Source organism: Sinohyriopsis cumingii, chromosome 17 (assembly GCF_028554795.1).
Source record: "Sinohyriopsis cumingii isolate HCF-2022 chromosome 17, ASM2855479v2, whole genome shotgun sequence".
Lineage (NCBI taxonomy): Eukaryota > Metazoa > Mollusca > Bivalvia > Unionida > Unionidae > Sinohyriopsis > Sinohyriopsis cumingii.
In genome coordinates this window covers 97,078,249-97,091,063 of record NC_142977.1, presented here as the reverse complement: position 1 = coordinate 97,091,063, position 12,815 = coordinate 97,078,249, and the positions used below count along the sequence as shown (strand labels likewise).

Below are 12,815 nucleotides of genomic sequence, written 5' to 3'. Positions count from 1 at the left end.
ACAGTTTACGAAGTAAATCACATTCATCGTTATGAAGTGGTAAGTGGCCGATAGCACACAATTCGTTCGAGCGTGGAAATGGACTCCCTTCCGACGTGACAGCAATATTAAGAAGGAAATACGGCAGAATAATGCCGAAGTTCGATTGGATGAACGTATATCGTCGCGTAAACATCCGATAAAATCCACTTATTCTTTAGAGCTCGATACATCTCTCCAACACCGAATTAAAGACAAAAATCCAACAGTCTCAATTGCAGAAGGAAATGCCAAGATGTACAGCACCTCACCCCCTTTATTGTGTGGACGGGTTGGGTATGGGTTCTAGACTAGACTTTTTTATCAAAAGTTTCCAGGTGTGGCCTTCGTATGGACACATATATAATACACATACGGTTATATTTTTTATTCACTTTTCCAGATGCATGGTCCGCATTACAAAAAATCAAACTGAGATTAACAAATCCGACACACTACATAGGTCTTATGTTGTATATTGGTCCGTGAGAGTTAAAACTGTTTTATGTTTGTCGTGCTACTGCATTAGAGAGCGTGCGAGGTGCTGCGAATTGGACAGTCTTGATTGGCATTTATGTTGGAATTTCAACTGGTCAGCCTTATGTTGCAATTTGGCTGATGCCCTCTATTAAAGGGAACATCTCACGTGAGTAACCGTTTTTAACTCTGTCTTATCTTTATGCTTAGCTGATAGAGTTATTTAATTATTTATTGGTATGATTTTTCAGTTGGAAATATTGATTTAGAGACAGTATCATAGACGAGTCTATTTGACTTCTTTTTTTACTGGAAGCGTATAAAGACAAGTGAATTAGGCCTTTAATGCATACGTAAACCAGTCGTATGACTGATCATTCGGATCAGAGTGTGCACGGCAGAAATACACAACTTAGTTTGGAAATGTATTTAGATTGGTTTTGTGTGTTTCACGTCGGTATATAACAGGCTATACATGGCGGCTAGTATATCTTGCGGAGGAAGACCCCAGAAAAACACAGTGAGAGGCTACTGGAAAGTTTTCTTATATTCCTTCGTTGGCCAAGTCGAGACTCGAATTCACTGTGGACAAGGGAAATATTTGTAAAGTTTATCAAAACGAACACAAGTAATACTTTCCAACTTTACTGTATGTTTTTGTTGTTGTTTTTTCTTTTTCTTAAAAAGAGCTAAACCATTCGTATTTTGCAATTTCATGATAGCTGCGTGAAATATTGCCCCATTTTGTGACGTTTTGGATTTGATCTATCGTTGTTTTTCACTGCTCACATATACTATGCCGACCGGTGCGGTAAACCGGTCATGTCGCTTAGGCCAGTCATTAAGGCCCTAACTGCATACACTGCTTGGCAACGAACCGAAGTGTTTTAATACTTGTAAATTGGGAAACCGGGCAAACAGAAGAGAAGTAATAGAAAAATGCGATATATCCTTCTTCTTTTGAATTAAATGACCACGTACATATTACGCTGATCATGATTTCTACAGCTTTCAACATGCCGGATGGCTTTGATTGGAGGAATTAGGTTGTGCCTAATTTACCACTGGGTTGTGTTTTTAAGTATTTTGAACGCATATTAACGATGAATGAGTGGCTGTCAAACAGATTTATTTATTTATTTATTTTATTACACTCTTGCAGCCAAAATAAACTTGCTCATATATCCCGATTGGTTTTTCGTACACTGACATTTATCGGGAAAATTTGCCAGTAAACAGTAAAAGTAAGTAAAATATAAATATGACGAGTGGGGAGGGGGAGACGTATGCTATTAATAGTTTACGAAGACAATAAGTTTACAGTTAACAGCGGAATATGCCTTGATCTGAAACGTATTTTCTCATGGAGACTAATAAAGGAAAGGCATCAGTGGAAACCGGTAAATGAGCTGTACTGGCGAAATTTTAAACTACCAAATATTAATTCGCATGCAGTCAATTTACAAAACTCGAAAATGTATAATTTGAAGGACATATTCGTTAGCACTTACACTTTTGAGCTCTGTTTAAACAGATTTTTCTGCCTCATAATGCTATCGTTCAAGTCATTTTATATGTTGCAACTTAACGATAGTTACACATTTTAGCAGGGGCCCCGAGTGGCCGAGTGGTCTGAAGCGCTCTCCGTTACGGATCACTGCCATCTCACCTCTGTCTGCGTCGGTTCGAGTCTCGGATTCGGCCAATGCGGGTATGTGAGAAAGCTTGCCAGTAGCTTCTCGTGGGTCGGTGGTTCTTTCCGGGGTTTTCCTGGGTTCTTCCTCCACCATTAATACTGGCCGCCATGAATAGCCAATCGTGTGCTGAAAAATGGCGTTAAACCCCACAACAACAACAACAACAACACATTTTAGCATTCACGAAGACTTTTCTAGCTTGTCATATAAATCTAGCGTTACATATGATATTGTTGAGATTCAAATCCAGGTATTATAAATTGCCACACTTTTGCTAAACATATTCACTTCAGTAATGTGTGTGTGTGTGTGTGTGTGTGTGTGTGTGTGTGTGTGTAAGAGAGAAAGAGAGAATATAGTCGTGGTACAACTTTGAGTTCTGCAGTATCCAACAGTTCAAAATGAGAGACTAATCACAGTTATATTTGCCGCGCATGGTTTATTTAAAACTGAAATTAGCAGCCTAAAAGTGCAGTTGAAGTCATATATTGTTAAAATCGTTACTTATTCACATACTAATTTTCATGCCAAATCCAGTGAAATGCGTTGCCTGTCAACAAACCCGTTCATTAACTAGATAGGTAGACAACACAATAGTTTGATCGTTGGATATGGGGTGGACAAACTGGCGAGATGTTCTGAAACGAAATCTTTTCTTATTCAGAATATAGTTTTATATCTGGAAGATATCTCAAACAAATGTGGAATTTCTTTCTTGACGTTGAAATAAAATATAATGGAAAAAGATTAGATGTCGCAGGAAAATTATTTATAAATGAATTTATAAATTAAAGAACGTTTCATCAACATGAATTACATTATCAAATGGGAAGCCTATTATAATACCGAATATAGAAAAACCTTTTTAGTGCTAAAAGCTGCTTCAGTCAGTTGACTAAGTACGGGTAAACGAAATGCCATGCTTGTAATGTGTGAGTAAAATCTTTCTCTTCAAGCTACAAAGATATGTATAAATAAATAAATAAATAAATTGATAAATAAATTGTTGTTGTTGCTGTAGGGTTTAACGCCATTTTTCAGCACACGATAGGCTATACATGGCGGCCAGTATTAATGGTGGAGGAAGAACCCGGGAAAACTCCTGGAAAGAACCACCGACCCACGAGAAGCTACTGGCAAGCTTTCTCACATACCCACATTGGCTGAATAAATAAATACATAAATAAATAAATAAATAAATAAATAAATCACGTATCCATGGTAACTTTGAAGAAGCTTAGGACAGTTTGTTGGAGTTACAAAACTGCAGTGACGCACACACAGGTCATAAACGACAATGTTGCAATCATCCAGATTCAAGACCGTTTTAGTTCGGTAGAGAAATATACATTTCACATTTTCAATGTGAATGTGCACAATGCTTGTTTGTGACAGGTCAATATAATATAGGTTGTTGGATAATATTGTTTTCAAAAGAGGATGTGAAAATATCGTGTAACTGATGTATAGTTAAAACAGAAACTGTGGTTACTAATAAGTATATATATATATATATATATATATATATATATATATATATATATATATATATATATATATATATATATATATATACACACACGACATTTATTACCCCTTTTCCGTCCCCTGATCTTGGAGAAACACAACTTTGTTGACATTTTTAGAACATGTTCAATTTCACTTTCCTAATGAAATAAAAATACGATGCGAATAATGAAATGTGAATTGGGGATTTTCACATCCTCTTTTGAAAACAATATTATCCAGCCACCAAACGTATTAAGTTAATTCGCCATAAAGTCGAAAATATATCTCACGCCTTTCTAGTACTCACGCTGTTTCCGAAACGAATGTCATAACACACGAATGCATCCTAGTTATAACTAAATAGAAAATGTAATGGAAAAGCAAATCGTGCGTATCGGTCAATAGTTAAAAGTCAATTATTTACGCGCTCTTACTAAATTCAGAACTGACACTTTCAAGGTTTGTTAGTAAGTCAGCGAGCATTAAGTTTAAATGACTTACGAGATTAACCAAGAGTTATCAAACTAATATATATATATATATATATATATATATATATATATATATATATATATATATATATATATATATATATATATATATATATATATATATCATATACTTATATTTTCTGTCTGTGCTTTCTGCCATGAGCAACATATATTTTACCACACATCCCGAGGAAAAGTGACCTAATTTGGACAGATGGACTGTTGAATGTGTATTCTGTATTTCCACAAGACCTAATCGAAGCGAATTGGCACCGCGTCAGACTTTGTTTTGTATCTAAAATTCTCCAGGATTTGATAATCCATATTTTGATCTCTCTTGGGTTTTTGTTGACACAAAATGAACAAATCTAATAAATCTTTCCGTTACAGTATTCACTGTTCTCAAGTGGGCTTACTTAGGCGGAATGTCTGAACTCACCATTATCACAGCCAGTGCTATAAACGATTTTATGATGATTATTGTGTAGACAGTCTATTAAAATCCACAAAACAGCTGCTCTATCTCCGGCAATTAATATGAAATAACCTAAAACCAATTTTCACAACGATTTTCTGATAACTGTCTTGAAGTTATGGAGGCGGCCTAAGATTGCAGCAGTAAAGATAATTTTGGATATGAAAATTAATCGTAATCTTTGGATTACATTTTGAAGCCATTTTTCTCAACGCTTCCCTAAGTCCGTCAAGGCTTTGAAAATCCATTACAGATAAACGTTCTTTTCGTACAGTCTATTTCTCGTGCATTCACAAACCATCATCTCATTTTTGGTTGTTGGGATTTGATGGGAGAAGGTCACTTAAGTCCAAGGATCATTTGTCTCTACGCAACACACACACACACACACTATCGACTGCGCGCCTATCAACTACGGTCTCCGATGATTTCCTTTCAACTTGGAAATGCACTTATCTAGATGTACAATCATATTATGGATCGATTTATCTTAGATTTACTTCATAACGTAAGAAAAGAGGAATATTGTACCGGAACGACTTTTTAATCGGCTGTCTGGATTAAAACACGGCCCGCTGGACATGACAGAAGAAAACAAAGCTATTGTAATCGGTGCATCACACCTAATGCTATCAATACATGTATAGAGTTTATCACCGATTGGATCAATTATGACAATTAAACAAAAATATACGATATGTATGTATGTATGTATGTATGCATGCATGTATGTATGTATCTCTCTCCCCCCTCTATCTCTCTCTCTGTATACATACATACATACATACATACATACATACATGCATACATACATATATATATATATATATATATATATATATATATATATATATATATATATATATATATATATATATATATATATATATACACAATCTTTTATTTGACTGCAGCTTCTTTGTATTTACAGTATCGATGGACATAGTTTCAAGATAACTATAAAAAGAAAAATTGTGAGAGAAAAAAATGAACCTATATTTTTCGAAATCATGTTTAGACAAACTGTTCAAGATTCTGCTATTTTGTAAAATCCGGTCAATATTATTCGGATTTACTATAATCCTTCTCCGAGTAATTTAAAAATAAAAAACACCGCTTTTATTATAGTAACTATTTCAGGAGGTAATTTGTTGCTATCAGTATTCAGATTATAGTTCACTTTTGCTACCATCAATAAATTTGTTTCATCATCATCATCATCATCATCATCATCATCATCATCATTTTATTTTTTTCCAAAACTAGCCATAACGACAATAGAAACATACGTTTCATAGGCGCGAGCTCGCCGGTCTTAGTTTTCACTGGAAATTAAAATTTCTTGGCATATCGATTCTTAATGATTATCCGACATTTTCAAGACAAAATTAAAAGAAACCGTAATAAAAATGTCGCCGATCGATGTTGATGATTTAAAAAAATGCTTCTCTGAATTGAAGGTTTGTTTAGGTGCAGTGTTTATAAACGCGTGCGGGGAAAGCATATATTGGTGTTGACAGTAGAGTTGTGTATAAGTATACAAGTTACATACCAGAGGCGTAGCTATGATATTTTGCGCCCGGGGACGAACTATAAAATTGGCGCCCCAGCCCCCTCCCCGTTTAATCACATTTTTGAATATTACCCTTGTTTACTTATTATAATGTAACGTTGTAAGCCTCATTTTGGCGCCCCTGTACCTTGGCGCCCGGGGACATATGTACCCCCCTGTCTCCCCCCCCCCCCCAGCTACGCCTCTGTTACATACTGACAGCAACCATAAGAAAATAATGTTCGTACTTATAGAAAAATATGTATAATTCTTTTTGAGGTACTAAAGTTAAATTATTAATTTTTTCTAGCCACATTGGTCGTCTATTAAATTTTGAGTGTTATAAGTTATGGAAAATGCAAGGTTAGAAAATGAAATTAGCATTTATTTTTATGACCAACACCTTCAAAAATTCACTTTCAAATTTCGTTCTTCAAGAGATAGCACACACACATTCAAGGTAAATCAGAATTAGATAAAAGTTTTTATAATGACGACTAAACTCCGACCTGGGTAGGCTTGGTAACGTAAAAGTTTTTATAATGACGACTAAACTCCGACCTGGGTAGGCTTGGTAACGTAATTATAATGTTTAGTTGATATGTGATCAGGAAAAGTTTGTTAAATTGACGGATTATATGCACGGTATAGTGGACCGAAGTACAGATATTAGGCAACTAGTTCCTTTTTTAATATGGGATAAAATCATAAAATTCAGAATTATCAAATGTAAATTGTTACTTCTGATTGTTATTGACTATCATTTTTGTTCAGTGGATTGTTTACACAATTTTGGAATGAAGAAAGTTAAGTATATTTATAAATTTGTTAACATTACAAAGGACCGTGTGTTGCGTGAACACGTAGTAAAAAATACACAACGTTTAAAATATTATATATAGCTATTAGCATGTCTTGCACAGTGAATTATATTTTTAATCATTTCTAAGATAAGTTATTAAGCTATGTTGATTACTTTTCAGCACATCAGCACATCTGTTTTCTATACAATGATATTGGTGTTCCAGCAGCAGTAGCATACCTGTATAGAATATAACGTCTGACTACTCGATTATTTTCTGTAAACAAAAATTGGAGGGCAAATTTGTAAAAGTAAGAATCCCACTAATTAATAATTTAATTAATTGTATTTTCTTTGTGCATTACAATATAATAAGCGTTTCCATGCTTTTTAAATATCGACACAAAGTATATATATAAACACACACACACACACACACACACACACACACACACACACATATATATATATATATATATATATATATATATATATATATATATATATATATATATATATATATATATATATATATATATATATATATATATATATATATATACACACACATATATATATATATATATATATATATATATATATATATATATATATATATATATATATATATATATATATATATATATATATATATATATACACATATATACACATATACATATATACATATACATATATACATATATATATACATATATATATACAGATATACATATATATATATATATATATATATATATATATATATATATATATATATATATATATATATATATATATATATATATATATATATATACATACATACATACATACATAAATGAAACACACCGTGGGATAATTACGCTTTTGACTTAATCACATGCTAATGCCATATTAAAGAAGCAGCTGTGTTTCTTAAACAAGTTCTCCAGGTTAGGTAGAAATCTTCAACTACATGCAGGATACTTAATAGAATACGCGAGAGAGAGAGAGAGAGAGAGAGAGAGAGAGAGAGAGAGAGAGAGAGAGAGAGAGAGAGAGGTGGGGGTTAGGGCTCACGACCACAATTGAAACACATGCGTGTTATAGATAATACGATCTGTATAAGTATTATAAGGGATAATATATATTTTTTAAAAAAATATCAGGAAAATGGTCTGGTTTCTATGAAATAATCTTGAACATATTATTTTAAATTTAAATTATAGTTGAGATAAAGAGTACGGTAGTAGGTTCAACGTCGCAGGCCAAAGTAGGCGGTCAATAATTACAAATAAAGGCTAAACTTTAAAAATATTGTAATACGGTTTGGGCTTCCTCCCAACAATTACTTAATTATTGATTAAATTACATGGCATTATTTGAACACTATTTATTTCTCATTCTTTGATTGAGCAAAGTCTATTTTATCCCATCATCTGTAGAGTATAGGGGTTGTTAACATTTTGCAAAAGTTATAAGTCGTCAAATTTTTACTATGCAACACTCATATTTTGATATACTCTCTATTATCTTACTTTTGGAGTATCATCCAGCACACCACTTTGTGATACATTATCAGCCATCCTACATTCTGAGTACTACCCGATACCCCGTAATATACTAACCAAGCCGCTGTGTATGGTAGCCAATACTTAGATGTTTATACTTCAAACACACTATCGCACAAAACGGTTATAAGATGTAAAAAGAAAGGAACACATATTCACACATCATCGCACACAAGCAAGGCAAGGGTAAGTAGTTTTTTTTATAGAGGCACTATACCCACAAACACAAAGGAAGGGTTTATAAGTTTTATTTGGGTTGTAAACATCGATATATATATAAAAAAACATACAAATACAACAAACAGAGCGGCATTGGTTTTGTCTTTTCTTCAGTGGCCACTTTCCACTAGTGACCGCACCTTCATTGTCGGGCTCCACATTTACCATATCTCCTGCGCCATCGACCCCTCTCCCAAGGCTTAATGGATGCGAGAAGGGAAAAGTGATGTGATAAGCACCCTCCTCCTTCCTAGACCTCCACTGGTGGAATGTGTCCAGGCTTCCAATGTCTTTGCTTTTTCGATGTTGCCATTGAAGGAACAAATTGCATGGTCTCTTCTGTTTCATCTTCTCTTTTTCCTTTTAACACTTCTTCATCCGGCAAGAAGAATTCTAACTCTTAATCTGTTTTGAAAGCTATTCTATTGGGATGTAATGTCATGTGTTCCGCTTGGACTAAGAGTTGCTGCATATACTTAAATGCACTAAGGTTACGCTTAACCTGCCGCTTATATTCTGGCTGCTCATTCTTCTCTACTGCGGAAAGATAATACTTTTGAATGTACTTGTTTATAAGTGAAAAGCGTGTACCTGAAGGAAAACAGTCCTCTGATCCAGTACTGGAACGTAAAAGAAAGCATTACCAATATAAAGATCGAAAGAAAGAATGTCAATTAGCAGTTTAAAATGATATTTTTGGTATAAAAACCATTCTTTTCTTAACAAACACTTTTTGTTTTATAAGCCCCGCTAACTGAAATATCAGCTATAAAGGAAGGTCACAATCTGAAACAGATAACTGAAATCTTACGGGAGTCAAGGCCTATGCAAACTAACGTCCCTGCTCCGCCTAATCCAATAATCTCACTTCTGACACCATTTGTCACAAGATGAAGCCGGGTTGGGACTGGATTAGTGAAGACACTCAAAGCAACTGCGTTAATAAGACGCTTATTTATAAACGCAAATTAAATATAAACAAATTTGACACCATTATAAACAAAAAGATAAGGAAAATTATAAAGTTCCTAACATGGAACGATCAACAACAAGTAACTCAACGAGAAAACTCAAACATGAATTTAACGAATGAAATTTTAAACAAACGTGAATTTCGTCCTATCATAGATCAACAAATAAAAGTATATGATCTACACCCCAATATAAACAAGGTCTTATTAAACAAGGGATATAGGGATATGTATGAATTTAGGAATCTATCGCTCATATAACGATACTGAAATGGGAATGCATGAAATTATGAATATATCGTTCATATAACGACATTGAAATGGGAATGCACCAAATTATGAATCTCTTTCTCATATAACGATCTTGAAATGGGAATGCACGAAAGTATGAATCTATCGCTCATATAACGATATTGAAATGGGAATGCATAAAATTATGAATCTATCGCTCATATAACGACATTGAAATGGGAATGCATAAAATTATGAATCTATCGCTCATATAACGATATTGAAATGGGAATAATAATGACATGGAACACGTAATCTATATATATATATATAACTATCGTGGCGCCCATTTGACGTCCAAGATGTATCTCCGGTTCCACTCGCTCTAGTCAATGGTCAAAGAAGCGCCCACGCATGGTCCGCCCCTCTCAGTCTGTTGAAGGATCCCTCGAGAGCCCTCACATTTAACACAGACCCGATGGTCGCGAAGCCTTGGTCCCTCGCATCGAGAACACCAGTACACTCTTCCGAACCAACGTCACCAGACACAGCGTACACGTCACAAGAAATCACACATAGTTCTGTGACTCCACATCACCAAACCATACATAAGGCAGCTAAAATTATAACAACTAAACCGTGTAGTTCATATGACACGGTTAAGTACTTCTGCATTGATATATGTTGCGCATGCGCGCACATAAATTCGATACCCATTACATTAATCGTTCAATGCATGCAGCGTATAATTAAATTCAATGTGTCTGTTCAGTTACAACAAGTAGCTAACTCGAACCAGACTATAGTATTTCTAATATCATGGCGTTGTATAAATTCTAAAACATCTAATATATGAAACAATTCTGTCATATAAAACTAATAGTAATAAAGAAAACAAACTTAAATTTCAATACCTCTACAGCTGGAGATTTGCTGCCGTAAAGAGGTAAGCTTCCTGACAAGACCCATCGTAGTGTAATTTGTTTATAAAGAATTTGCTCTATAAGATATGCTAAGCTAGGTACTTAGGTTTTCGCCGCATACAATTTGCACATGCAGCATGGGTTGAGTTGCGCTCAGTATTTCGAAATAACTAGAGCCGAAAAAATACACCACCCTCGGGTGACGCTGTGCGCGGCAACGAAACCCCAGTACATTTTTGATCACATATACATATTAATATAAATGATACACAATTCCGTGACAATGAAGAACTTAGGCATGTCCCCTTCTCTCTATCTAAAAATATCAAATAAAACATTAAGCATGAAAAAGGTTGACAACGATGTGGAGTCAGACTATACCTTAAACGATCTTAAACAGTGTGACCTTGCCATCGAAGCATACTACGTTTCTGACGTAAAGAAAATAGATATTCATAATGCTCATAAAACCACCTTTCTGTTTTATCGTCATTTCTGGAGTATTCACAGTCACGAGAATTACTAATTGTTCTAAGGGAAAACGAAGGAAACGAAGGTTGGAGTGATAAAGAAAATTCACAATATGATCCGCACACAATATAAACACCATGGCTTCCTGGACAATGTTTGTGATCCGTGTTCGTGACATAGACTTGAACGTCTTTAGGTTTTCGAGATCGTAGTTCATCTTTAACACACATCATTGAATTCCACCATGCTGTGTACAAACTGGGAGTCAGGAGGAAATGAAGTTACCAACGCACACCTTTGAATTCCATCAAGTTGTGAAGAAAACTTAGTCACGAGGCGACGAAATTATCAGTTATTTTGTCTTTTCGGAGATGATAAAATGTGATTAGTTAACACGAGACATTTTCCATGAAAATATCTGTCAAGGCAATGGTCGGATGGCCTTCTTACTCCCTTGCACAAGAGCATCGATGCGTTTTGTCTCTAGGGAAGTCAATGCAGGTAACTAGTGATCATGCTAGTCTTTATATCACATGTTCAAAAGCTTCTCTTATGAGATGGGAGTACATGCTTCCTCCAAATACTCTTCCAAATTGTCTTCGGAACTCAGCATGGAAAAGTTGCCGTGTTGTTGCCGACTAGGATGATCTTGAACAATGTACCATATCAAAGCATATGATTCTTCCTTCCAGCAAAGCAGTGGACTAAGTGCTGTTCTTGTTCTGGTAATCCTGACATCATAGCCATTCATTTACCTTCTTCACTTGTGGTCTGTGACTGTCGTTGTTGTTCTGGATAGAAAACATCCTCTTCGTCGATCTCATTAGGTTCGTGTTCAGTCTTTCGTTTATTTGGTGTTTATTTTAATCTTCTTTAATTTTAGTAGTCCTGGATCGATTTGTTGAACTTTTCCAAGGTGTCAGGTTTCCATCCCAAGAAGGCATCATATGGTGTGTTCGTGGCTTCTTTTCCGATCGTCAAGAGATTGTCCAGCTATTCTCGGTAAGTTTAAATGTCCATGCTGCTGCTCATCAGTTTGCTATTAAAGTACAAGTCAATTTCGCTGAACAAGAAATGTATGAGATTGTTGATGGGTGCCTCTCTAGCGTCAGAACCTGGACTGCCGTCGTCCAATTTGAGAACTTTGACTTTCAACTGTTATTCAGATCTATCTAAGCTGAGGTGGTGAAAGATGATACAGGATACGTTATATCCGTTTGGGATTATCGCATCGCCTTCTTCACCTGTGTTATGGCAAACATATCGAGTTCTGACTTTGAACAATGCACGAATCTCTTGGCATCGTTTCCTCCTTCAGTTAGTAATCACACACGTCCAGTTCTATGTCAGTTGTTGTTTTTCTTTTCTTATCATATTTTAGGCGGAGGATTGTATATGGGATCTAACTGGATTTGGGTATATCTTT

The 12,815-nt window shown here is 34.9% G+C and overlaps 1 protein-coding gene across 1 annotated transcript in view; it reads left to right on the top strand.

Annotated features, from left to right (window-relative positions):
• The first annotated feature begins 524 nt into the window (after window positions 1–524).
• LOC149779496 (uncharacterized) overlaps window positions 525–12,815 on the top strand; it is a 36,339-nt gene continuing 24,048 nt past the window's right edge. Inside the window, exon 1 of the mRNA XM_089940186.1 lies at window positions 525–664. The gene's annotated coding sequence lies outside the window, so the exon portion shown is untranslated. The remainder of the gene's footprint in view (window positions 665–12,815) is intronic.